Below are 26,831 nucleotides of genomic sequence, written 5' to 3'. Positions count from 1 at the left end.
ACTGCTGACTCACAGTGATTAAAGTATGTCTTGGTGATAAACTAATTTTCAGCATCCTTAGTAAAGGAACCCCAAATTATTACTCAACTACATAAAGGAATTGTAGGAGCCACGCGTCTGTTCCCTATCTGCATTGTATTCTGTGTTACGTGCATTTATTATGGTAACTAGTCACTTGAGTGGGGGCGCAGTAAAGGGGGAGATTAAGTTATGTCTTCTTGCTTATTTCCTGGCAGTTTGTAGCTTGGGACCGACTGATATTAAGCTTTTAGTCCAGCTTCTCTTATTCTTTCAGCAATCTTAAAAGCATACAGTCTCACAAGAAGTTTAAAAAAGGTTGGTAGTGTTGTAGATAGTGTAGAGGATTGTCGAAGATTGCAGAGAGACATGGATAGGTTGCAGAAGTGGGCTGAGAAGTGGCAGATGGAGTTCAACCTGGAGAAGTGTGAGGTGGTACACTTTGGAAGGACAAACTCCAAGGCAGAGTACGAAGTAAATGGCAGGATACTTGGTAGTGTGGAGGAGCAGAGGGATCTGGGGGTACATGTCCACAGATCCCTGAAAGTTGCCTCACAGGGTAGTTAGAAAGCTTATGGGGTGTTAGCTTTCATAAGTCAAGGGATAGAGTTTAAGAGTCGCAATGTAATGAAACTCTGGTTAGGCCACACTTGGAGTACTGTGTCCAGTTCTGGTCACCTCACTATAGGAAGGATGTGGAAGTATTGAAAAGGGTACAGAGGAGATTTACCAGGATGCTGCCTGGTTTAGAGAGTATGCATTATGATCAGAGATTAAGGGAGCTAGGCCTTTACTCTTTGGAGAGAAGGAGGATGAGAGGAGACATGATAGAGGTATACAAGATATTAAGAGGAATAGATAGAGTGGATAGCCAGCGCCTCTTCCCCAGGGCACTACTGCTGAATGCAAGGGGACATAGCTTTAAGGTAAAGGGTGGGAAGTTCAAGGGGGATATTAGAGGAAGGTTTTTTACTCAGAGAGTGGTTGGTGCGTGGAGTACACTGCCTGAGTCAGTGGTGGAGGCAGATACACTAGTGAAATTTAAGAGACTACTAGACAGGTATATGGAGGAAATTAAGGTGAGGGCTTATATGGGAGGCAGGGTTTGATGGTCAGCACAGCAATGTGGGCTGAAGGGCCTGTACTGTGCTGTACTATTTTATGTTCTTAAATGACAAAACCTTCATGACTTTCAAGCATCTTAAATTATCTTTGATCAAATTAACATAACCCATTTCCTCAAATCTGCTGTTATAATTTAACCCCACCTTCCCCCCCCCCAATTTCCACACAACTGTACTTTACACCATCCATTGGTTTGTTGTCGTTGGTGTATTTATTATTGCCACATATACTCTGAGCTTCACTTGAACAAGGAATTTCATTGCATCCTGGCGTATATGAGAATTAACTAATCTAGTGCTTGGTGCCATCTTAGTGTTTTGCCTCAATATTCTTAGTAAAATGCGAGTGCTGAAACCTGGCAGCAAACTGGCAGGGCAAGTGGTGCATGCAAGCTCGATTTCAATGCTTTAGGGGATCGCTGTGGTCGGGGTGCAGGGCTAATGGACTAGGCAATTTAAATGGTTCAACATGTGGGCTGAATAGCTTGTTTCTGTGCTGTACTTTTCTATAACTCTAATGATCTGATTGTAACCTAATTAACGAGTTGTATATCTTTTAGCACTGCTCTTTGCTTTTACCCTCTCCAATTTCTGTAGAGCTGGTTTCTTATTACACAACACGCACAAAATACTGGAGCTACTCAGCAAGTCAGGAGTTAGTCCAGCATTCTGAGTGTTGCTCAAGGCTTCCAGCATCTGCAGTATCTCTCGTCCCCTGTTTCAGTTTCCTCGTCTTCCCACTCTAGGACAGTCAGACAGTGGACAGATTTTATTTTTATGTCTAGCTTTTTTGTTAAAGCTATGAATAATAATGAGTTAATGTCACTTTCTGATAGATAGCAATAACTTGAATATTTCATCGTTCAGAGTTTGCGCTGTTTCCTACGTGTAGGTAGTTTTCCTCTATTTGTACAAAGTGCTGAACTGCACCTTTTAAGACTTGTGTCTGTAGTAAAGCAAATGGAATGTGAGCAGGAATACACCCTGTAGCCCTTTTGAACCTGTTGTATAATTTACTAAGACTTTAATCTTGTGCCTCAACCATTTTCCTCACTTGATTCTTTTGCTGTCCATAACTCTTATCAGATTCAGCTTCTGGGTCCACTCAATGTCTGAGCAGTGGTTAAAGGCTTAGAGATCAGAATCAGGTTTATTATCACTGATATGTGTCATGAAATTTGTTGTTTTCAGGCAGCAATACAGTAAAGGGCATTAATTATAAGTTACAACAATAGTTCAAAAGAAGAATAGGAAGTTAGTATTCGTGGATTCCTGAGCCATTCAGAAGTCTGATACTGGACAGTTACATTAAAGTCCAAGGTTAAAAGTCAATTCATTATCAAAGTACGTAAATGTCACCATATACAACTCTGAGATTCATTTTCTTGCAGGCATTGACAGTAAATACAATGAAGCAAACATAAATAAACAATAAATATTGTGAACGTGAGATGAAGAGTCCTTGAAGATAGGTTGTAGAAACAGTTCATTGTTTGGGGTGAGTGAAGTTATCCCCTCTGTTCAAGAACCTGATAGTTGAAGGGTAATAACTATTCCTGAACCTGGTGATGGACCGAATCAAGTGGCCACTGATGGTAATTTTCCTTGTCACTGAATGTAGCTTAATCCTTGCTTAATCTTTCTTTTAAGAGTTAGGACGTTTGCGACTGTGGCGATCATTTGTACAAAATATTGCATAGTTTTTACCGAACATAAACTGTATTATATACAGAAGTTGTAACAGATGAGTAAAACAGCAAATAATTAACACTAAAACCAAAGACTGGGGGTGAAATAATAAATGCTGTTATAGCATGCAATTTGGTCAATTGATCCATTATTTAATCACTATCACTGACAAATAACTTTACTTGGGCAAGTTATATGTTTTATAATTTGACTAAAAATGCCATAAGCATAAATTGTTCAGTCTCAGCAAATACACTCAAGTTAATAGAGGGCTATATCAGTAGAATAGTTACACTTCATTTGCTGAAAGGCATTGGAAATACCAATGTCCTTGAATGGAAAATCCTATAAAAAGTAGTGGATACGGCCCAGTCCATCATGGGTAAACCCTTCCCCACCATTGAGCACAGCTGCACAGAGCGCTATCGCAGTGACCCCCACTACTCAGGTCATGCTCTCTTCTTGCTGCCATCATCAGGAAGAAAGTACAGGAGCCTCAGGACTCAAGCCATCGGCTTCAGGAACAGTTATTACCCCCTAAACCATCAGGCTCTTGAACAAAATGAGATAACTTCACTCAACTTCACTTGCCATTGGAATGTCCCCACAACCGATGGATTTACTGTCAAGGACTCCTGGGCTGTACATCTCATTTTCTGGATATTTATTGTTTATTTCTTTTCTTTTTGTACTTGCAGTTTGTTGTCTTTCGCACACTGATTGAATGCCCAAGTTGCAGGGGTCTTCAGTTGATTCCGTTATGGTTATAATTCTATGGATCTATTGAGTATGTCTACAAGAAAATGAGTCTCAGGTTATATATGATGACATATATGTACTTCGATAACAAATTTACTTTGAAGTTTACAGCTGTTTATTTATTTAATGATGCAAAACAGAGTAGGTCATTCCGGCCCTTTGAGCCATGTCACCCCAGAAACTCCACTATTGTGATTAACTCTAACCTAATCACAAGGTCATTTACAATGACCAATTAACCTATCTGGTATGTCTGTAGGCAGTGGGAGGGAAACTGGTCTAAAATATTTAATATCACGAAAAGCACTATATCACCGTAAATCTTTTTGTTATTAATTAATAATTGGTTTATTATTGTAACCTGTGCTGAAATGCAGAGAAAAGCTGTACTCTGCTTGCCATCTGCAGTTCAAAACATACATTTTCGGACAATTTGATGCTGTTGTTTTCACTTTTTTTTTTAAGTTGTGGAAACAAGTAAAATTTTCTCAAGTTATCTGAATCTAGAAGAGTGGTTTTGTGGGTGCCAGATTTGTTTTTGGTAATTAGAAAATAAATATAGTCATAGTTATACTTTATTGATTCCGGGGGAAATTGGTTTTCATTACAGTTGCACCATAAATAATAAATAGTGATAAAACCATAAATAGTTAAATAGTAATATGTAAATTATGCCAGGAAATAAGTCCAGGACCAGCCTATTGGCTCAGGGTGTCTGACCCTCCAAGGGAGGAGTTGTAAAGTTTGATGGCCACAGGCAGGAATGACTTCCTATGACGTTCTGTGTTGCATCTTGGTGGAATGAGACAAATATTATCTATGGACTTGGGTCCTAGTCATACTGAGACCTGTAGCACCATGTATGAATGAGTCTGTGCTGTCTGAATCATCTGTGCGAGATGCCAGATGTCAGGAGAGGAGAGCTGAGAGCAGGGCTTGAATAACTGCATCCAAGTCAACCTCCACCACAGAACTATCCTAATAAGAATTGGAGATGGCTACAACAAGAGAAATCGATGTATTTTATCAGCAAACCGAGATTTTAGAATTTAATTACATTATGTAATGATTATAATTTACATAAAATAACTACATATTAAGTCGAGGAATAGACAATAGAGGGAAGGGGAGGTCGGGAGGAGTGCTGATGGGACTTTACACCAAAAGGAATTCATACCTGCCTTGGAGTTTATTATAACTGAAAAAGAGGAAATATAGCTGTTGGCATCTGCCAGTGGTAACAAGAAAGTAAATGTCTTCATTTTGTATTCTGATATTTTGCAGGTACTAATCAAGTTTGTAGTTTACTTTGAATAATTCTTTTACAAACTGGTGAAATTGATAAATTGATTTATTATAGTCTCATGTACTGAGGTACAGTGAAAAATTTGACTTGCATGCAATCCTTACAGATCAATTCATTACAAAGGTGGACTAAGGTAGTGCAAGGTAAAACAATAACTAGAGTGCCCGCGTTCAATTCCCACCGCTGCCTGTAAGGAGCTTGTACATTCACCGTGCGGGTTTCTTCTGATTCTCCCCCAAACTCCTTCATAACAAGGAGTAAACAAGGAATTTTTACCTACAGAACAAGGTGCTTTGGTTTCCTCCCACAGTTCCAAAGACGTACTGGTTGGTAGGTTAATTGGGCAATGTAAATTGTCCTGTGATTAGGCTAGGGTTCAATTGGGGGTTGCTGGGCAGCACAGCTTGAGGGGTGTAAGGGCCTATTCTGCGCTGTAGATTAAAAAAAATAGAGTTGCAGTGCAGGTAGTAAGGTACAAGGTCACAGTAAGGTAGATCATGAGGTCAAGGGGGCATATAGTTGTACAGGAGAACCGGTCAATAGTTTTATAACAGCAGGATAGAAGCTGTCTTTGACCCTCGTGGCATGTGCTTTCAGACTTCTCGTTCCCAATGGGAAGGGGGAAGAGGAGCGAATTCTGGGGTGGGTGAGATCTTTGATTATGCCGGCTGTTTTACCAAGTGTAGTCGGAGTCCACGGAGGGGAGGCTGGTTTCCTTGATGTGCTGAGCTGTGTCCACAACTCTCTGCAGTTTCCTGTGGTCACAGGCAGAGCAGTTGTCGTACCAAGCTGCGATGCATCCAGGCAGGATGGTTTCTGTGTCAAAGGGTGGGAGAGAGGAAGTGGGCATCTGTATTCACTGACTCTACTTATTAAAATAGTTATCAGCTGTCCTCTTTCCCTCCCCTTGGATGGTTTGTTTCCATTTCTCCTTGCAGCCATTTTTACATCTTTTGAACCTTTGTAAAGATGTATGTGACTGCTTGTCTGTGTGATGAGAGAGTCTGGGAAAGGAAGGAGAGTGAACACAAGAAAGTCTGCAGATGCTGGAAATCCAGAGCAACACACACAAAATGCTGGAGGAACTCAGCAGGCCAGGCAGCTTCTATGGAAATGAATAAGCAGTCAGTGTTTTGGGTTGAGAGCCTTTGTCAGGACTGGAAAGGGAGGGGTAAGACTCCAGAATTAAAAGGGTAGGGAGAGCGGAAGGAGGATCGAAGAGTTGGAGGGCAGCAGAGATTGGAAGGAGAGTAATGTCATGATGCTCCCACTGAATTTATTGCCAGAAACTTCAGAGAGTTGTGGACACTGCTCAGCGTACAACAGAAACCTCTGTGTTTATTCTCCTCCAGAGACTCTGCCTGACCTGCTGAGTTCCAGCATTTTGTGCGTGTTGCACCCCTCTGTGCTCTCGTATTTATACTTCTTGGTGCCTCAGTAAAGCAACCAGCAGAATGAAACACTCCACCCAGCCACCCCAGGAATTCCCTCTCCTCCTTCCTCCCATTGGGTTTGCTTTTCGGCAGTGTTCCAACAAAGCTCAACACAGCCTGTGGCAGCCTTCGCTACCTGATAACAAATTCAACAATTTCAGATAAACTGCTGTTCCATTTCATATCACAGCTGACCAGTTCTCATGAAAGGACTTCAGTTTGTAATAATAAAAACTCTTTTCCTTTCTGTACGATGCTGCCCATTGTGCTGGGTATTTCCTTAACTCCATTTTTTTAAGGTTCTAAATTTGTATTTCCAGCATCTTTCTCCTCTTATTCATGTCCTTGTACTTGTACATCATGGTTCAAAATGTTCAGAAGTAAATTTATCATCAAAGTATGTATATGTCTTCATATACTTTCATTTTCTTGCAGGCATTCATAGTATATACAAAGAAACATAGTGGGTTCAATGAAAAACTACACAACAGAGACTGATAAACAGCCATTGTGCATAATAAGACAAATTGTGCAATTACAGCAATCCATCTGATACAGTACACATATAATTTGCTAGATTCTCGGGCAGCGTCAGGTGGTACTAGTTCCTGTTGCTGCACTGCTTGTGTGTCTTCCATAGGGTTATTATAAAATGGATAACTTCGTTAAACTTAAGATGTACAGAAGATTAATGCTTAGTCTACTGAGTGTGTGAAACTCAGAGAGAGCACTGGAGAAATCGAAGCCCAATGTCTGGAAGTCTGAGCTTGCTGGAGGCAGAGTTCCTGTCTAGGGTAAAAGGACTGTGTTTGTACCAGGTGGGAGGGAACACGGAGCTTGTTTTGCTGTTGTTGTTTTGTTGATTGTGTTCCGTGTTGTTCTTCTTGAACATTGGATATATGGTATATTGTCACTGGAATGTGTGGCAACACTTGAGGGCTGGCCCCAGCACACCTTTGGGTGTGTTGGTTGTTAACGCAAACAATGCAGGGTCTTGGTTCGAAATGTCAACTGTTTATTCCTCTTCATAGCTGCTGCCTGACCTGCTGAGTTCCTCCAGCATTGTGTGTGTGTGTGTGTGTGTGTTGCTCTGGATTTCCGGTGTCTGCTGAATCTCTTGTGTTTATGACGTATTTCACTGTATATTGTGATGTACAGATGACAAATAAACCTGAATCTTGAAGGAGAGTAGAAAAATATCATCCTGCTTCAAGATTTCCTCTGGCACTTGCTCATTAATGCGGTGGTAGTGGTGCTGTGTGAGTGACTCACTCGGAGAGAGTTTCGACAATTTTTCCAAGGTCACTTTTCGAGAGTTAATCTCCTTGCATCTTTTCCCTCTCCCTTTTAGAGAAGAGGGATTTGTGAAAAAGCTTTTCACAGCCATATTGCAAAGCGTGAAACTAGGGATAGATAAAATGTTTAATTTATTAAGAATTAGTAATTTAATAGCTTAGGACGTGGAAAGGCAAACTGAATTTCTTTGGGGATAACTACATCCTACAAAAATGCATTTTCTTTGCTTGGTGGAGTTAAGTAAATGCTTTGAAGTAGGCTTCAAGTCATGAGATTACATTCACTAAATCAGAACTAAAAACCACTTTGGTTAATCGGCAAAATATACCGTATAAAGAAAATAGTATAGTCATCGAGAATGCAGTACAGAAATGTGTCCAGCAAATCCCTGACCACCATCAAGTACCCAATTACATTAATCTCAGTTTATTCTCCTAAAATTCTCCTGAGCCCTTTCCAGATTCCTTTACTCACCATTGCCAGGACAATTTACACTGGCCAATAAGCTATCAACATCGGCATTTGTTGGGATGTGGAAGGAAACGGGAACACCTCAAGGAAAACCCACACAAACACAGTGGGACCATGCAGACTCCTCCCAGACCACTTAAGGTTGTATTATTGACGTCTAACTTCCCGTCAGAAGGGGAGAATGATTTTCTTGACACTGCTGAATTTTACTCTTAAGACAAACTGCAGAGCCTGACTTGTACTTTGAGTTTGCATTTCGAAGTTTAGATGATTGCACATGTTGCTTCCACATTATCATGGAGGAACCTCAGGACTCACACCACCAGGTTCAGGAACAGTTACTACCCCTTAACCATCAGGCTCTTGAACCAAGGCGATAACTCCACTTGCCCCATCACTGAAATGTTCCCTCAATCTATGAGCTCACTTCCAAGGACTTGTCATTTCATGGTCTCAATATTTATTGCTTATTTGTTTATTTTTTTTTTCTTTTTGTATTAATACAGTTCATTGTCTTTTGTACACTGGTTGAATGCCCAAGTTGGTGTGGTCTTTCATTGATTCTGTTGTGGTTATTATTAAGAAAATGAATCCCAGGGCTTGTATATGTTGGCATATATGTACTTTGATAATAAAGTTACTTAGAACTTTGAATCAGCTCAGAAATGGGCATTATTACTCCATGAGTCTGCGCATATCAAATTCACTGCTGTCTTTAAGGAGTTTGTATGTTCTGCCATTTACTGCGTGGGTTTCCTCCCGATGCTCCAGTTTCCTCCCGCATTCCAAAGATGCACAGATCAGTAAGTTTACTGGTAGCATGGGTGTATTGGGTTGGCACGGATTCCTGAGCCTGAAGGCCTGTTACCATTGCTATACCTCTAATAATAAAAAAAATAGAGCAACAACGAGGAAATGGGTTTCATGGACCATTCAGAAACTGATGGCCGAGGGGGAGAAAGCTGTCTCTGAGTCATTGAGTGTGGGTCTTCAGGCTTCTGATGGTAGTGATAAGAAGAGGGCATGTCCCAGATGGTGAAGGTCTTCAGTGATGATTGCCACTGCCTCCTGAAGATGTTGTCAGTGGAGGGGGAGGGTTGTGCCTGTGATGGAGCTGGCTGAGTTTACAACCCTCTGCAGCCTCTTGTGGTCCTCTGTATTGAAGCCTCCATATCGCGATGGGATGCATCTAGTCAGAATGCTCTCCATTGTCCATCAGACTCAAGTCGGGCTGCTGATGTGCCGTCGCCTTGATTGTATCAATGTACCTGATCCAGGATGGATCCACCATGGTGTTGACATCTAGGAAACTGAAGCTGCTCACCATTTACACTACTTTTGTCTTTCCATGTCCCCATCAACTTCCTCCGGATTGTATTCCTCACCTGGACACTAGGCACAATTTACAGTGGCCAATGAATCTATGTGTGAAGATATGGAGCACCTGGAGAAAACTCACATGGTCAAATGATAAAATGCAAACACCACACAGAAAGCGCTAGATATTAGATTGAGTCCAGGTCACTGCATTTGGGACAGTCACAGTCACAGTCACAGTCACAGTCATAATCATACTTTATTGATCCCGGGAGAAATTGGTTTTCGTTACAGTTGCACCATAAATAATAAATAGTAATAGAACCATAAATAGTTAGATAGTAATATGTAAATTATGCCAGTAAATTATGAAATAAGTCCAGGACCAGCCTATTGGCTCAGGGTGTTTGACCCTCCAAGGGAGGAGTTGTAAAGTTTGATGGCCACAGGCAGGAATGACTTCCTATGACGCTCTGTGCTGCATCTCGGTGGAATGAGTCTCTGGCTGAATGTACTCCTGTGCCCACCCAGTACGTTATGTAGTGGATGGGAGACATTGTCCAAGACGACATGCAACTTGGACAGCATCCTCTTTTCAGACACCACCGTCAGAGAGTCCAGTTCCATCCCCACAACATCACTGGCCTTACGAATGAGTTTGTTGATTCTGTTGGTGTCTGCTAACCTCAGCCTGCTGCCCCAGCACACAACAGCAAACATGATCGCACTGGACACCACAGACTCGTAGAACATCCTCAGCATCGTCCGGCAGATGTTAAAGGACCTCAGTCTCCTCAGGAAATAGAGACGGCTCTGACCCTTCTTGTAGACAGCTTCAGTGTTCTTTGACCAGTCCAGTTTATTGTCAATTCGTATCCCCAGGTATTTGTAATCCTCCACTATGTCCACACTGACCCCCTGGATGGAAACAAAGCAGACCAAGCTGTGTTGATGTACCAGCCGATGAATTACATGTTTTGCTGACGCTGCAAGACAGTTCCTGCTCTGCCATAGAGGTAGCAAATGAATTCACTTGTACTTTTCCACTGAATGGTGCGTTAGTCCTTTGAGTTGTAATCTGCTGTTAGCTTGCTTGAGATTTCCCAATTTATTAAAAAGAAACATTGTTAGGTTCAAAGTTAAAAGTAAATTTATTATCAAAGTACGCAGATATCACTGAAATTCATTTTCTTGCAAGCATTGACAGCAGAACAGAGAAAATCAATAGAATCAATGGAAAAACTACACAGAACGACTGGCAAACAACCAATGTGTGAAAGAAAATGTACTGTGCAAATACACAAAAAAACCTAATAATAAGAAAAAGATAAATAATCCTGAGAACATGAGTTGTAGAGTCCTTGAAAGTGAGTCCATAGGTTGTGGAATCATCTTAGTATTGAGGTGAGTGAAGTTATCCACGCTGGTTTAGGAGTCTGGTAGTTGAAGGGTGATAACTGTTCCTAAACCTGGTGGTGCGGACCCTAAGGCTCGTGTACCTCTTTCCTGATGGTAGCAGTGAGAAGGGAGCAAGGCCTGGCTGGCAGTCTTTGATGATGGATGCTGCTTTCTTGTGGCAGCGCTCCCTGTAAATGTGCTCAATGGTGGGGATGGCTTTTCCTGCGATGGCTGGGCCGTGTCCACCACTTTCCATTCTTGGGTATTGATGTTTCCATACCAGGCTGTGATGCAACCTGTCAGGATACTCTCCACAGTGTATTTATAGAAATTTGTCAAAGTTTTGGATGACATGCTGAATTTGTGCAAACTTCTAAACTTCACGTTACTCCACAGAGATGTAACCTGCTGTTTCAGCTTACTTGAGGTTTCCAAATTTTATATTTAAAAACATATTGTTGGATTGTTTTAAAAATTAAAAAAAAAACTGTTGTGAAACTTGGACTTTAATGATGTCTGCTTATGTTTTTATTTGTGATTGGAAAACCTTCAAAGAAACCTGTTTTAATTTTGTATAGGTTTGAGTTCAAGGTTTAAGTTTCTTGTTATATGCATATATGCTCAGTGGCCATTTTATTAAGTACCTCCTCTACCTAATAAAGTGGCCTCTGAGTAATGTTCATGGTCTTCTGCTGCTGTAGCCCATCCATTTCAAGGTTTGATGTGTTGTGCATTCAGAGATGCTCTTCTGCACCCCACTGTTATAACATGTGGTTATTTAAGTTACTGTCACCTTCTTGTCAGCTTGAATCAGCCTGGCCATTCTCCTCTGACCTCTCTTATTAACAAGGCATTTTCACCCACAGAAATGCTGCTCATTGGATGTTTTTTTTTGTTTTTTGCACCATTCTATCTAAACTCTAGAGACTATGCATGAAAATCCCAGGAGATCCCCAGTTTCTGAGATTACCTCAAATCACCTAATCTGGCACCGACAATCATTCCATAGTCAAAGTCACTTAGATCACAATTCTTCTGCATTCTGTCGTTTGGCTTGAACAACTGAACCTCTTGACCATGCCAACATGCTTATATGCATTGAGTTGCTGTCACCTCCAGTGAAGTGCATGGGCTACAGCAGCAGAAGATCACACTAGATTACATAATAAAGTGACCACTGAGTGCACTATATACCTCATGTATAAATGCCATGAAAAGTTTGCTTGTTACTTTTGAGAATAATTTGGTAACTTTTGTGCTGAAACCTTTAATTATAGCATGTCTGATAATATTCAATACCATACACAGAAAATAATTTTCATTCCAGATGATCTACATCTATTTTTGTCAAAGGTTCCAGGACCTGAAACATTAACTGTTTCTCTTTTCACAGATGCTGCCTGACTTGCTGAGTGTTTCCAGCATTTTCTGTTTTGAAATCTATCTAACTATACAGCCATGTATGAAAACCTACATCCAAAATATCCTACAATTCAAAGATTGAAGGGTGACCTATTTGAAACCTACTGGATGTTAAAAGAACTCCATAGAGTAGATGTGGAGAGGATGTTTCCTGTTGTGGGAGAGTCTAAGACCAGAGGACACAGCCTCAGAATAGAGGGGTGTCCCTTTAGAATGGAAATGTGGAGGAATTTCTTTAGCCATGATGGTGAATCTGTGGAATTCTTTGTCACAGGTGTCTGTGGAGGCAAAGTCTTTAGGTATATATAAGGCAGAGGTCGATAGATTTTTGATTGGTCAGGGCATGAAGGGATACAAGGAGAAGGCAGGACATTGGGGCTATGAGGGAATTTGGATCAGCCATAATGAAATGGTGGAGCCAGCTCGATGGGCTGAATGGCCTAATCCTGCTCCTGTATCTTATGATCTAATGAGTATTTGGAAAGTGAAAAAAGAAGTGATATGAATACCATTTAATGCAGGGGTCCCCAACCTGGGATCTAATGGACCCCTTGCTTAATGGTATTGGTCCAGGGCATTAAACCCCTGATTTAATGGATTACCGATGAGTTTTCATTATTTCCTCTCTTTAGAAGATTGCTTTCAACATGAAAGCTGTTCCTATCAGTACCTAGGTATTTATGGCATGGGCACTGTGCCAATCAATGTTTTCTCTAATTTGCCTTCTGTCATTTGCCTGATTGGGGACATGATAGAGAACGCCAGGGAACCCGAGTGATGATATCCATTCCCTATTGAAAATGATCACAAATTTATAGTGCAGGGTTGGGGTGGTAGCAGGGGGTGGATGCAATTGCGTATGAGTTCAGGCTCCTGTCCATTTTGTGTATTTGATCTCAGCCCTGCTGTGCTGCGAAAGTCCAGATGGCTCTCGGCAGGCAGAAGCGAAGACTGGAAGGGGATTTATCTCTCATCTGTGCTTGCATACACTACGTGTGACTGGTATTACAGGAAATCTGCTACAGCATTGACTAGTTATAGAAGCAGCAGTGGCTGTCCAGTCCAAGTGAATGAGAAGCAGTTGGAGGGATTTCATGCACCTGCTTCACCACAGTCTTTCTGTCCACATTTTTGTTTCTTTGACATTTGCAATATAAAGGCCAGCCTTCTGAAACAAAAACCTTGACCAATTTCCATTCATATTAGTTTTGCTAATAAGCCAAACTTAAATACAAAGCAACTTGATATTAAAGAAAGAAATGTTCTGTTTTCCTGTGCCAGGTGTAAGGATGAACTGGCATGTTAATTTGGCTTATGTTAGAAGTGAAATATATTCTCTGTATTTGATCATTTTAAATCTGTACTGATGGGTGCTCTGGTAGAGTAGTGGTTAGTGTAATGCTTTTCAGCAACAACCGTAAGATAGGGTTTATCTCCCAGCACAGCCTGTAAGGAGATTGTACGTTCTCCCTGTGATTGCGTGAGTTTCCTCCCATATTGCGAAAATGTGTGGGTTAGGGTTAGTGAGTCGTAGGCATGCTATATTGGCATCAGAAGCATGGCGATACTTCTGGGCTGCCGCCAACACATCCCCGGACTGAGCTGGTCACTGACACAAGTGACACATTTTGCTTTATGTTTCGATGTACATGTGTCAGAACTAACCTTTTGTGAATTTTGGTGTTGGCTGTGCACCTACGGGTTCCTGTACTGTAGTGTTCCATGTTCTATCGACCTATCCAAATGTTGTCAATCTACTGCCTTCACCACTACTTCTGACAGCTGTTTCCAGATATTCACCGCACTCCACATGAAAAAACTTAGCATATGATCTCCTAAGTTTCTCCTCTCTCACTTTAAATCTGCGTGTGATGGTCTCTCCCTCTCACTGCTCCCGAGGGAAGATCCTTGTGTATGAATGATATCTCTTTCTCTCTTGATGCTGTTAGAGGATGGTGCCGGAGCAAGGTTTAATGGGTGCAGTTTGTAGGTTGAACTCTAATTCATGTTATGATGTGTTTTATTTTTCTAGTCACTCTTTTGTTGCTATTTTTGGATGCTTTTTGAATTGGGGCAGCCTGCAGATAACGAACACTAAGCTGATCTGAAATATTCTGTGTTTTTTTTTTGTTGCCATTTGTGCAGTTTGTTTTTTGTGCATAGGGGTCGAGGGGAGTGGGGTTTGATGTTTTTCTTTGAATGTGTTCTACGGTTTTCTTTATTTCATGGCTGTCTGTGGAAAAGACGGATCTCAGGGTTGTATACTACATACATTCTTTGATAATACATTTACTTTGAGTCCTTTGAAAGGTTACAAGGAAACGGCAAGAGAATGGGGTTGAGAGGGATAATTAATCAGCCATGATGGAATGGTGGAGCAGAGTTGATGGGCCAAATGGCCTAATTTTGCCCCTATGTCTTATGGTCTTGTGGGTTATCTGTCCTTTCTGTGTCCCTCATAATTTTATAAACCTCTATGAGATAACCCTTCAGCCTACCATGTTCCAGATAGAATAAACTCAGCTTTTCCAATCTCCTCTTATAAATATTCCAAGCAGCTTCCTGGTGAATCTCTTCTGCACTTTCTCTATCACTATTGCATCCTTCCTGTAGGATGGTAACCAGAACTGTACACAATACTGCAGTTTATAGGATGATACGCACCATAGAGACCGAAAGGCATGACAAGGAATAGAACATGTCATGGTCGTCCACTGCAGCCAAGGAAGACCCCAGTTTGTGACACTTGCTCGTACCACTGGGGTCGAGAGATTGGAACTTCCCCAGTGCAATGGCCTTTCCACTTTATAGACTCTCCCACACAGGTTTCTCTGTCATCATTTGGCTCGAACAATCACCAGTACAGAATGATGGTGAAACTGAGCAAACAAAAAATTACCATATTATTATCCCTTAGTGCCATTTATTTACTTTTAATTTGTAGTAATATTGATCTCTTTGTCCTGCTGCTGCAAAACAACAAAATTTCTGTATAAGGCGACGATGGAGAAATCGGATCGATGGGTTGCTGTCTTAGGAGCTGGCAGACACATGACGATGTATGGACTCCAGTTCTCTGTCAGTTAAATTAATTGAGTAATTTTGATTCTATACTTTTTCAAAAATTCTTTGTAAGGGCATGTAGGAACTATCGATATTCCAACTCATCTGTAAACACTGCAGTGAATTGAATTGACTTCATTACTTGCATCTTTCATACACATGAGGAGTAAAAATCTTTACATTATGTCTCCATCTAAATGTGCAATGTGCAATTTATAGTAATTTATAATAATAGGAATATAACATAGAAATACAATCATATCAGCATGAATTAACCAGTTTGATGGCCTGGTGGAAGTTGTCCTGGCGTCTGGTTGTCCTGGCTTTTATGCTGTGGTACTGTTTCCTGGATGGTAACAGCTGGAATAGTTTGTGGTTGGGGTGAATCAGCTCCTTCTGGCCCTTTTTACACACCTGTCTATGTAAGTGTCCTGAATGGTGGGAAGTTCACATCTATTATGTGCTGGGCTGTCTGCACCACTCTCTGCAGGCCCTGCGATTGAGGGAGGTACAGTTCCCATACCAGGTAGTGATGCAGCCAGTCGGGATTCTCTCAATTGTGCCCCTGTAGAAAGTTCTTAGGATTTGGGGGCCCATACCAAACCTCTCCAACAGTCTGAGGTGAAAGAGGTGCTGTTGTGCCTTTTTCACCACACAGCCGGTACGTACAGACCACGTGAGATCCTTGGTGATATTTAGGCTGACGGAGCCATGTTTGTTTGGGTGGACTCCATCACCTGGCACCATTACAACTTGCCATTGATTCTTTGCTGGTCTTCACCATATTTCTCTCTTTCTCTGCCCTCAGCCCCTTCTCTTCCTCTAAAGTTTCTTTTAGTTCTAATTATCCTGATAAACAGAAATTGATTTGAAACTTTATATTGCTGTCAGTGTGTTGAGTAGCATCTGTGCTTTAGTTGCTGCATTTTCAGTTTTTAAGTAAGATCTTTTTAAACACCTCGACTGAAATACGGACAAATTTCTGCTCTGGTAAGCCTATCAGTGTTTGGAATTTTGTGCCCCAAAATGCTGACATATTTTATACGTTCAGGGTTAAGTGGGATAGGTTTTTGATTCTTGGGACGGTTATGAGGACCATACAAGAAGGTAGATTTGTTCAGAAGTTCAAAGTAAAGTTATTAACAAAGTACTGTGTGAAAGTCTTTGGCACATTTATATAGCTAGGATGTTGGAAATAGCAAGGATGGAGGACTGTGGGAGACTTTTGCACAATACTGTAGTAATTTTATGTATTGAGGGGAGGAGGCGGGAAGCACCAGAAAGACATTCTGTAATGATCAATAAACCAATTGTTTGGAATCAAATGATCTTGCCTTGTGTCTCAGGGATGTGCCATTCCTATCCCGCCCCTGGCCCTCCTTCTCTACCACCTGTTCCACACCCCTCCCACGGCACCCCACCCTCACTATTCCCAACATCCTTTGCACCTACCAGATTTATGAATTCGCTCTCTGCTCCACGTTGTTAAATACAGTACTGTGCAAAAACCTTAGACACCCTAGCTATATATGTGCCTTAGAATTTTGCACAATACTGTATGTCACCATATTCAGCCCTGAAATTCATTTTCTTGTGGGCATTCACAATAAATACAAAGAAACAAAACAAGCAAAATGATAATAACAAATAATAAATATTAATTTCAAGAACATGAGATGAAGAATCCTTGAAGTTAAGTCCATAGGTGTGGGAACAGTTCAGTGTTGGGGTGAATGAAACTGAGTGAAGTTATCCCCTCTGATTCAAGAGCCTGATGGTTTGGGGTAATAAATGTTCCTGAACCTGGTGGTGTGAATCCTGAAGCTCCTGTACCTCCTTCCTGATGGCAGAAGCGAGAAGACAGCTAACTTTGAAATTGGGGGAGGGTCCTTGATGATGGATTCTGCTTTCCTGAGAGTGCTCCATGTAGATTTGAGGGTAAGATCAGACTGACCATGATTTTATTGTATGGCAGGGTAGTCTTGAGTGTGGTATACACCGACTCCTTAATGTTCCGGTTGCTCTGGTTTCTCAACTTTTCCCAATGCTGTTCATCAAGGACCAACTTTATTCCCCATATACATTGGCATGTGGTGTGTTGGTGCGAAATAGTAACATTCAACAATTATAACGAGTAAGCAATTCAATAAAAATAAAGAATTATATAAAAATGCATGTGCTTTAACATTTAGAAAAATGTTTCACTCTAATCCTGCCTCCAAGTTTACGGAAAAAGTGATAGAATATAGGTGGAATTGATGTGAAGGTTGAGGATTATTTTAAATTGGTTTGGTCAGTATGGATTCGTTAGGCTGAAGGCCTTTTTTTCCTTGCTGTTGTTATCAATGAGTCTATGAAAAAGCATTGTAATTTTTGTATGTGTCGCACATTCATAATTTTCAGGTTATCAAGGATGCTGAGAGAATTCGCTCTTGCTTGTCATATGCAATCAGGCCAAAATGTTCGTTCATTGTGTGGGAGAAATATCAGAAGATTAGCTCAAGGGTATTGTGTGGGTTGAATCAGGGAGGGAGGCTTTTCTTTCACAAATTAGCGCTTGTATTCCACACCTTCCCTTCAATTAAGGGCAGCTGGAATTGATGGGGAAAAATTGCTTCTGTAGGAATTGATCATTGAGATCTGTAATTTATGAGGATTCAAGATAACATTCAGTAACTTTGCTCCTCCAACTCTCTGAGGTACAGTAGAGAATTACAATATCTCTGCCTTAAAGAAGGCTGGCTTTATTTGGGTCACGTGTACATTGAAATTTACAGTGAAATGCGTCATTTGAGTCAATGACCAACACTTCCAAGGATGTGCTGGGGCAGCCCACACATGTTGCCCTGTTTCCAAACACCAACATAGCATGCCCACAACTTACCAACCCTAACCTGTGCATCTTTGGAATGTGGGAGGAAACAGAAGCGCCCGGAGGAAACCAGTATGGTCGTAAGGAGAATCCACAAACTCCTTACAGGCAGCAGTGGGAACAGAATCCCAGTCGATGCAGAATCAGAATCAGGTTTATTATCACCGGCACGTGATGTGAAATTTGTTAACTTAGCAGCAGCACTTCAATGCAATACATAATCTAGAAGAGAAAATAAATAAATAAGTAAATCAATTATAGTATACATATGTTGAATAGATTAAAAAACGTGCAAAAAATGGAAATACTGTATATATTTTTTTTAAGTGATGTCGTGTCCAAGGGTTCAATGTCTATTTAGAAATCGGATGGCAGAGGGGAAGAAGCTGTTCCTGAATCACTGAGTGTGTGCCTTCAGGCTTCTGTACCTCCTACCTGATGGTAACAGTGAGAAGAGGGCATGCCCTGGGTGCTGAAGGTCCTCAATAATGGACGCTGCCTTTCTGAGACACCGCTCCCTGAATAATGGACACTGCCTACCGCTCTCTGTGAGCTCACCCTTACTGTGAAACTCTGCTCCATTGTTGGGTGGGCCCGTGGCCAAGTGGTTAAGGCATTGGACTAGCGACCTGAAGGTCGTGAGTTCGAGCCCCAGCCGAGGCAACATGTTGTATCCTTGAGCAAGGCACTTAATCACACATTGCTCTGCGACGACACTGGTGCCAAGCTGTATGGGTCCTAATGCCCTTCCCTTGGACAACGTTGGTGTCGTGGAGAGGGGAGACTTGCAGCATGGGCAACTGCTGGTCTTCCATACAACCTTGCCCAGGCCTGCGCCCTGGAGAGTGAAGACTTTCCAGGCGCAGATCCATGGTCTCGCAAGACTAACCGATGCTCCATTGTTTGAGGTGCCCTTATTAAAGGAAGCATCCTTCTAACACTCATTCTGTTAAACCCCATCAGTATCTTACATTTCAGTAAGACAACCTCTCATTCTTCCATGCTCTGTGTATAGAGCCCAATATCTCTTTGTACGATTGTTTCTTTTATATTATTTTTATTTATTTAGTAAGTTATCTTTTATTTAGAGATTGCACAGTGACAAACTCTTCCGGCTCAGTGAGCCTGTGCCACCCAATTACACCCACGTGATCAATGACCTCCTAAATTGTACACCTCTGAGATGTTAGAGGAAACTCACACAATTACGGGGAGGATATATAATCAACTGACAGACCGTGGCAGGAACTGAATCTGGGTCGCTGGTGCCGTAATAAAATTATGCTAACCACTACACTATTGTGCCAACCTAAATACTTCATCTCAGTGATCAACCTTACCACTCCAAAGCAACTTAGTCCATTTCTACAAACTGCACTCTGTTCTGCAATGGCTGCTTCACCAATGTTCTGAGTTGTTTCACTAAAATGTTCCTACTTTTATACTCTGTCCGTCTTGCAAAAAAGACTGTCATTTTGTTAGCTTCTAAAATACTTGCTGTATCTGCATGCAAACCGTGTTTCATTTTTTTTGGATTTTCATCTCTCTTTGTACCGCAGCATTTTGCAATTTCACTCTGTTTAACTTATTTCCATGATCATTATTCTATCCAAATTGAATATATTCCTAACTTCCGTCAATAATGTTCACTTGCCAACTTCTTGTCCCATCCTGTTCTCCACACAACTCACAAACCCATCCATCGTGTTTGTCCTATGTTTTCTTATGATACCATTCTGGAGGAAAGTTGTATCATTTTTTAATGTATGCATTTCTAAATGACAATAAACGAGGACTGAGTGTCCTCATAATCTAATCTAATCTAATCTTTGTGTCAAATGCAAATTTGGTCACATTATTCTTGGTCCCTCTAACCAATATCAATTGTTAATATTGTAAAAGTTCTTAATATCAATTGTCCTGAAGAAGGGTCTTGGCCCAAAACATTGCCTGTTTATTCCCCTCCGTAGATGCTGCCTGACCTGCTGAGTTCCTCCTGCATTTTGTGTGTGTTGCTCTGGATTTCCAGCATTTGCAGCATCTCTGTTAGTTAGCTCCTGACCTAATTTCCCCCCCACCCCCATCCCCCCATTATATACAATGGAGATGTTAATGAGGTTCTTACATAGACACAAGAATGTGCAGCGAATACGGGCACTGTGCAAGTAAAAGGGATTAGTTTTATTACAAGTTTGATTAGTTCAGTACAACATGATGGGCTAAGGGGCCTGTTCCTGCGCTCTACTGTTCTGTGCAAAAGTCTTCGGTACATGTATATAGCTCGGGTGCCTAAGGCTTGCACAGTACTGTTTTTGTCAATGTAGAGCAGAAATCAAGTTTGAAAATCTGGCAGAAGCAAAAGATGTTGGGAATGGCCAGGGTGGAGTGCCGCGGGAGGGATTTGGGACAGGCGGCAGAGAAGGAGCGCCAGGGACGGGTGGTTTGGTGTGGGTGCAGACACACCCAGCCCTGAGACACCAGGCAAATTCATTTGATTCCAAATAATTGGTTTATTGATCAGTACAGAATGTCTCTGGTGCTCCCTCCTCCCCCTCCCGCCTTCCCCTCCCCAACCATGATTCCCCTCTCCCTGCCCCCTTCCCACTCTCAGTCCACAATAGAGACCCATATCAGAATCAGGTTTATCATCACTCACATACGTCATGAAATTTTTTTTTGTGGCAGCAATACAATTAAATACATAAAATTACTACAGTGCTGTGCAAAAGTCTTAAGCACCCTAGCTATTTAATATAAATGTGTGTGTGTGTGTGTATATGTGTATATGTGTATATAATGTGTGTATATATATATATATATAATGTCTAAGACTTGCACAGTACTGTATGCTCCAAATTCTACATATTGATAGGAGTTCTCAATCCTAATTGAGAAGTTGCAGAACCTGGGAGTCTGTACCTCCCTCTGTAATTGGATCCTCAACTTTCTAGTGCTTAGCCCACTGCTCTACTCTTTGTATACACGTGACTGTGTGGCTAGGCATAGCTCAAACACCATCTACAAGTTTGCTGATGATACATCCATTGTTGGTAGAATCTCAGGTGATGACAAGAGGGCGTACAGGAGTGAGATATGCCAACTAGTGGAGTGGTGTCGCAGCAACAACCTGGCACTCAATGTCAGAAAGACAAAAAAGCTGATTGTGGACTTCAGGAAGGGTAAGACCAAGGAACACATACCAATCCTCATAGAGGGATCAGAAGTGGAGAGAGTGAGCAGCATCAAGTTCCTCGGTGTCAAGGTCTCTGAAGATCTAACCTGGTCCCAACATATCGATGTAGTCATAAAGAAGGCAAGACAGCGGCTTTACTTTATTCGGAGTTTGAAGCGATTTAGTATGTCAACAAATACGCACAAAAACTTCTATAGTTGTACTGTGGAGAGCATTCTGACAGGCTGCATCACTGTCTGGTATGGAGGGGCTACTGCACAGGACCGAAAGAAGCTGCAGGAGGTTGTAAATCTAGTCAGTTCCATCTTGGGCATTAGCCTACAAAGTACCCAGAACATCTTTAGGAAGCGGTGTCTCAGAAAGGCAGCGTCCATTATTAAGGACCTCCAACACCCAGGGCATGTCCTTTTCTCACTGTTACCATCAGGTAAGAAGAACAGAAACCTGAAGGCACACACTCAGTAATTCAGGAACAGCTTCTTCCCCTCTGCCATCTGATTCCTAAATGGACTTTGAAGTTCTGGACACCACCTCACTTTCTTAATATACAGTATTTCTGTTTTTGCACATTTTTAAATAATCTATTCAATATCCGTAATTGATTTACTTGTTTATTTATTATGTTTTATTTATTATTTTTTTTTTCTCTTCTATATTATGTATTGCATTGAACTGCTGCTGCTAAGTTAACAAATTTCACATCACATGCTGGTGATAATAAACCTGATTCTGATTCAGAGGCTGTGATAGAGAAGTCACACGTCGCACTGTAATTCTGCTGAGGTGTGAGCTCTAAACTCCTGGTCTTCTGGCAGTTCCAGGTTGTTGGGGAGGGGTGAGCTGTAGTGGCTTGATTTATGCGGTTCATTTATGCTGTTGACCGATACCCTCAGTGACCACTTTATTAGGTACACCTTATGCAGATATCTAATCAACCAATCATGTGGCAGCAACTCAATACATCAAAGTTCAAACTAAATTTATTATCAAAGTTCATATGTCACCAGATACAACCCTGAGATTCATTTTCTTGCAAACATGCTCAACAAAACCATAATAGAATAACAAGCATAACAGAGTCAGTGAAAGAAATTAAAAAGGAAGAATGAAAAGGCATGCAGGCATGGTCAGGAGGTTTAGTTGTTGTTCTGACCAAACATCAGAATGTGGAAGAAATACGATCTAAGTGACTTTGACTGTGGAATGATTGTTGGTGCCAGATGGGGTGGTTTGAGTATCTCGGAAACTGCTGGTCTCCTGGGATTTTCACGCACAACAGTCTCTAGAGTTTACAGAGAATGGTGCAGAGAACGTCCAGTGAGCAGCAGTTTGGTGGGCAGAAGTGCCTTGTTAATGAAAGAATTCACAGCCAAGTGTACCTTGAAGCGGATGAACTACAGCAGCAGAAGACCGCACTGGGTTTATTTGGTAGGCTGCTGCACCTCCAAAAGTGGCCACTGAGAGTATTGCAGCAGGCTGCTGCTGCTCGTCAGCTGCCAAGGTTAAACATAAGGTTAAGTATTGACAGCTGTCTCTATTGTGATGAACAAACTGTTTTAAAAAAAATCCTGGAAATCGTGTTGACACCGATCCATGGATATTGACACAGAGCTTGACTTCCTATTCTCACACTACTTCTGTGCTTGGACTGTCTACAATGACTGACAATTTGAGCTCCATTAACAAATCATAGTGATGTCAGTACATATTAGTGGTTCCATTGTGTTGCATGTTTTAGATTTTCCACTGCCAGGACTGTGGATGAGGTCCATTAGTAAATTGGAACTATGATTGAAACCTCATTCCTATCTTTATTTCTCTCCCAATTACTGGCAGTGTTGTTCATTACAATGGTGGTAGCTACTTTAGTGTAATTGATGTTCGTCCAACAGTGTACTGTGATAACTTACCTCTCTGCCATAGGGAGTGACTGGAAAAGATACTCTGGTGATATTGCTGCAGTACATTATGCACTGCCAGGAAGAAAACTGTTTATAATCAAAATAAACTTCATTCGTAATAAAAAAAAATTTACAAGAATAAACTGCACAATGCCTTGTTTGTTGACACTTTTATAGATGTGCGGTAGAGAGTATATTGCTTGGCTGCATCACAGCCTGGTATGGAAACACCAGTGCCCTTCAGCAGAAAATCCTACAAAAGGTAGTGGATTGGACCCAGCACATCGCTGGTGCAGCCCTCCCAACCATTGAGCACATCTACATAAACACTGTCACAGGAAAGCAGCACCCATCATCAGAGATCCCAGCCAGCCAGGCCGTACTCCCTACTCGCTGCTGCCAGCAGTAGGAAGTACACGAGCCTCACTCCAGTAGGTCCAAGAACCGTCACTATCCCTCAACCTCCAGGCTCTTAAATAAAAGGGGATAACTACACTCACTCACCCCATTATTGAAATTGTTCTACAACCAATGATCTCACTTCAAGGATTCTTTATTTCATTACCTCATTCTTGTTGTTTATTACTATTTACTTATATCTGTATTTGCACAGTTTGTTGTCTTCTGCGCTCTGGTTGATCTTTCGCTGATCCTGTTATAGTTACTATTCTGTAGATTTGCTGAATATGCGCACAGGAAAATGAATCTCCTGTAATAAAATTTGAACTTTGTACTTTCTTACATTCACAGTCAATATGGTAAGTAGCATTTCATTACATTTCTTAAAAACAATAGGACTGCTGCCACTCATGTGCCCCCCCACTACAAAATTGAGGGGCACCAACCTAGCCCCTCCCTGTCCACTAGTGGAAGAACCCGAGGAAGAAATCTGCATGAGTCCTCCTTTTCGAGACAATTCCCCACCTACAGGTGTGATATATTTGCAATTACATTAAAAAAATAAGGCACCTTGTAAAAACCTTCATGAGGTTAATAAAGATTCTTTGACAAAGCTGCAGCCTTACTATCTTTCAATCGTTTGTTTTGTGTTTCCTGTTTGTGTCCTGTTTCTATAACAGTTGTTCCTAAGGAGCTGTCTTTTAGCATGCCGATTACAACCTTCATATATTTAATATTAGATTATTTTTTTTCCTAAAAGCCTAAAAATAAAAATCTGAACGTTAATCAGCGCTTGGATTATTACGCTACCATTGCGCCACTAGAGGAGTGGCACTGTAGCGTAGCGTAACGCTATTCCTGCTGCTGTCTGTAAGGAGTTTGTATGTTCTCTCTATCACCGCTTGGGTTTCCTCCAGGTGCTCTGGTTTCCTCCCACATTCCAAAGTCATACGCTTAGGATTAGTGAGTTCAGGGCGGGCTATGTTGGCACCAAAAGCCTGTTGACATTTGTGGGCTGCCCAGCACAATGCTCACTGATTTGATTCGATGTAAACGACATATTACACTGTGTATTTCAATGTATGTGTGACAAATAAAGCTAATCCTTTATATGCACATCAACTGAGAAAAACAGTGGAGTTGTTGGTGTGATGCATTTGAAATAGGAACAGAGAATGCAAGAAACACTTGGCAGGTCAGGCAGCATCTATGGAGAATAAATCAGAGGTGGCCTCTCAGTCTGAAGATTTTTGATCAGAATTGCAGTTGTAAGTGTTTAGGAGTTGCTTAATGTGGTTGAAGGGAATTTGGTGGATTTCTGTTGGATTGTATCAAAGAATCCCGTATCTATAGCAGCTGAGTCTATTGCAACAACATAACATGGCTTGTGATTTTAAAATCCTTCGATTGTCGAATCTAACTTTGTTTTGAAGGTGTATGAATTAAGGCCTGGCTGATTGATCAATTCAGAACAAAGTGACTAGCAATCATGAAGAATTCGGCTTTGCAAACTTCCACACAGGATGAAGATCACTCATCTGGTAGGACAACATGGAAAAAGTGCTGGAGGAACTCAGCAGGTCAGAAAGCATCTATGGAAATGAATAAACAGTGTCCGACTGACACCCTTGGGGCCTGGACCCAAGAGCCGATCTCTGACCTACTTAAGCGCCAGACCAGATTGGAAAGGTCGGGGCAGTGAGTTATGGGTCCGAGAGCGTATTGGAGTGGCAGGGCCTGGGTGCAGGAGTGAGTAACGACACCAATTTAAGTACTGGGCCAGATTGAAAAGGTCAGGGTGTCGGAGCCAGAGGAGAGGGATGGGTCGACGTTCAGCTCAGTGCTCGGTGAGGTGTACTCATCTCTGCACTGAACTGAGGCTGTGGCCTGCAACGAGCAGGCTCCTGGCTCGTCCGTAACTGGCTTCATGGCTGTGGACTCACTTTCATGAACTTCAGTTCTAAATGTTCTTTGCTTACTTTTATTGTTTGCACTATTTGTTTCTCTTCCGCATATTAGGTGTTTGACCTTTTTCTTTTTCAATGGGTTCTTTCGGGTTTCTTTGTTTTGTGGCTGCCTGCAAGGAGACGAATCTCAAGGTTGTATAATGTGTACATACTGTGATAATAAATGTACTCTGAACTTTGAATTTCTAACTTCTTCAGGTCTCGGCAATTGTTTCCATTGATGCTGTCTGACCTGCGGAGTTCTTCCAGCAATTTGTGTGTGTTGCTCTGGATTTCCAGCATCTGCAGAAGCTCTTGTGTTTATGATCCTCTGGTAGAATGGCCATTGCGTTGAATGGCTCAAAGATATTTCAAAGTGCATTTATTTTCAAAGAATGTTTAAATTATACAACCTTGAGATTTGTTTGCTTACTGGCAGTCACAGAGCTAGGAACCTGAAAGGATCCAATTATAAGAAATGAGACCAACCCCCAGTTGTCCAGTGCGTATATGCAATCGTACTGTGTGCATATGTACAAGACATCAAGAAAGCAAATAAATCTTTGTAATTATATAATATCATATGTTAGGCATAAAGAGCTCAAAATTTGTCTCTGTCAAACTTGCTGTCTCTAACAACACACCCAGTAATTGAATAAGCATCTTTTCTCATGGGTGGCTACAATTTTGCACCATCATTGCAGAGTTAAACTTGTTAACTTGCATTTGTTTCACAAGAAAATAACAGCTTTTGCGAAGAACTTGAATCAAAAATTTGGGTCGATTGGAAGAGTTTGTTTCAGATGAAGAATGAAAGCAACCAAAGTGAACCGCGGTTGTTCAACAACACTTGCCTGTTTCCGTTCTTCTGTTGTCTTCCATGCAGATGATCTCTGATCTTCCTGGTTCCTCATGCATTTTTTACCTCTTCTTCCTGGGAAGAAAAAGTATGCAATAAAACGGCTCCTAATGAGTAACTTAGATCACATTTTATTTTTCTTAAGGAAGTTTGAGGTTTAAAACCTTTCAGCAGAGAGATCTGAGGGAGACCTTCAACCAGAGAGTGGTGAGAGCTTGGAATGCGCTTCCTGAGAGAGTGGTGCAAGCAGAGCCACTGCCAGCATTTAGAGCAGCACGGTAGTGGAGTGGTTAGCACAACGCTTTACAGGTCCAGTGACACAGGTTCAATTCCCGCCGCTGCCTGTAAGGAGATTGTACCTTCTC

General features: G+C 41.5%; 2 protein-coding genes across 5 annotated transcripts in view; one reads left to right on the top strand and one right to left on the bottom strand.

The window, feature by feature from the left end:
- Positions 1-18,386, bottom strand: part of LOC134337458 (uncharacterized) — a 28,069-nt gene extending 9,683 nt beyond the window's left edge. For both annotated transcript variants that reach the window (XR_010016007.1, XM_063032488.1), the window contains exon 1: positions 18,181-18,386. The gene's annotated coding sequence lies outside the window, so the exon portion shown is untranslated. The remainder of the gene's footprint in view (positions 1-18,180) is intronic.
- The window catches only part of stk11 (serine/threonine kinase 11), a 140,951-nt gene that overhangs the window by 96,789 nt on the left and 17,331 nt on the right, over positions 1-26,831 (top strand). The gene's annotated exons all lie outside the window — the stretch shown is intronic.

Source organism: Mobula hypostoma, chromosome 24 (genome assembly GCF_963921235.1).
Source record: "Mobula hypostoma chromosome 24, sMobHyp1.1, whole genome shotgun sequence".
NCBI lineage: Eukaryota > Metazoa > Chordata > Chondrichthyes > Myliobatiformes > Myliobatidae > Mobula > Mobula hypostoma.
This window is presented reverse-complemented; position numbering and strand designations above follow the sequence as displayed.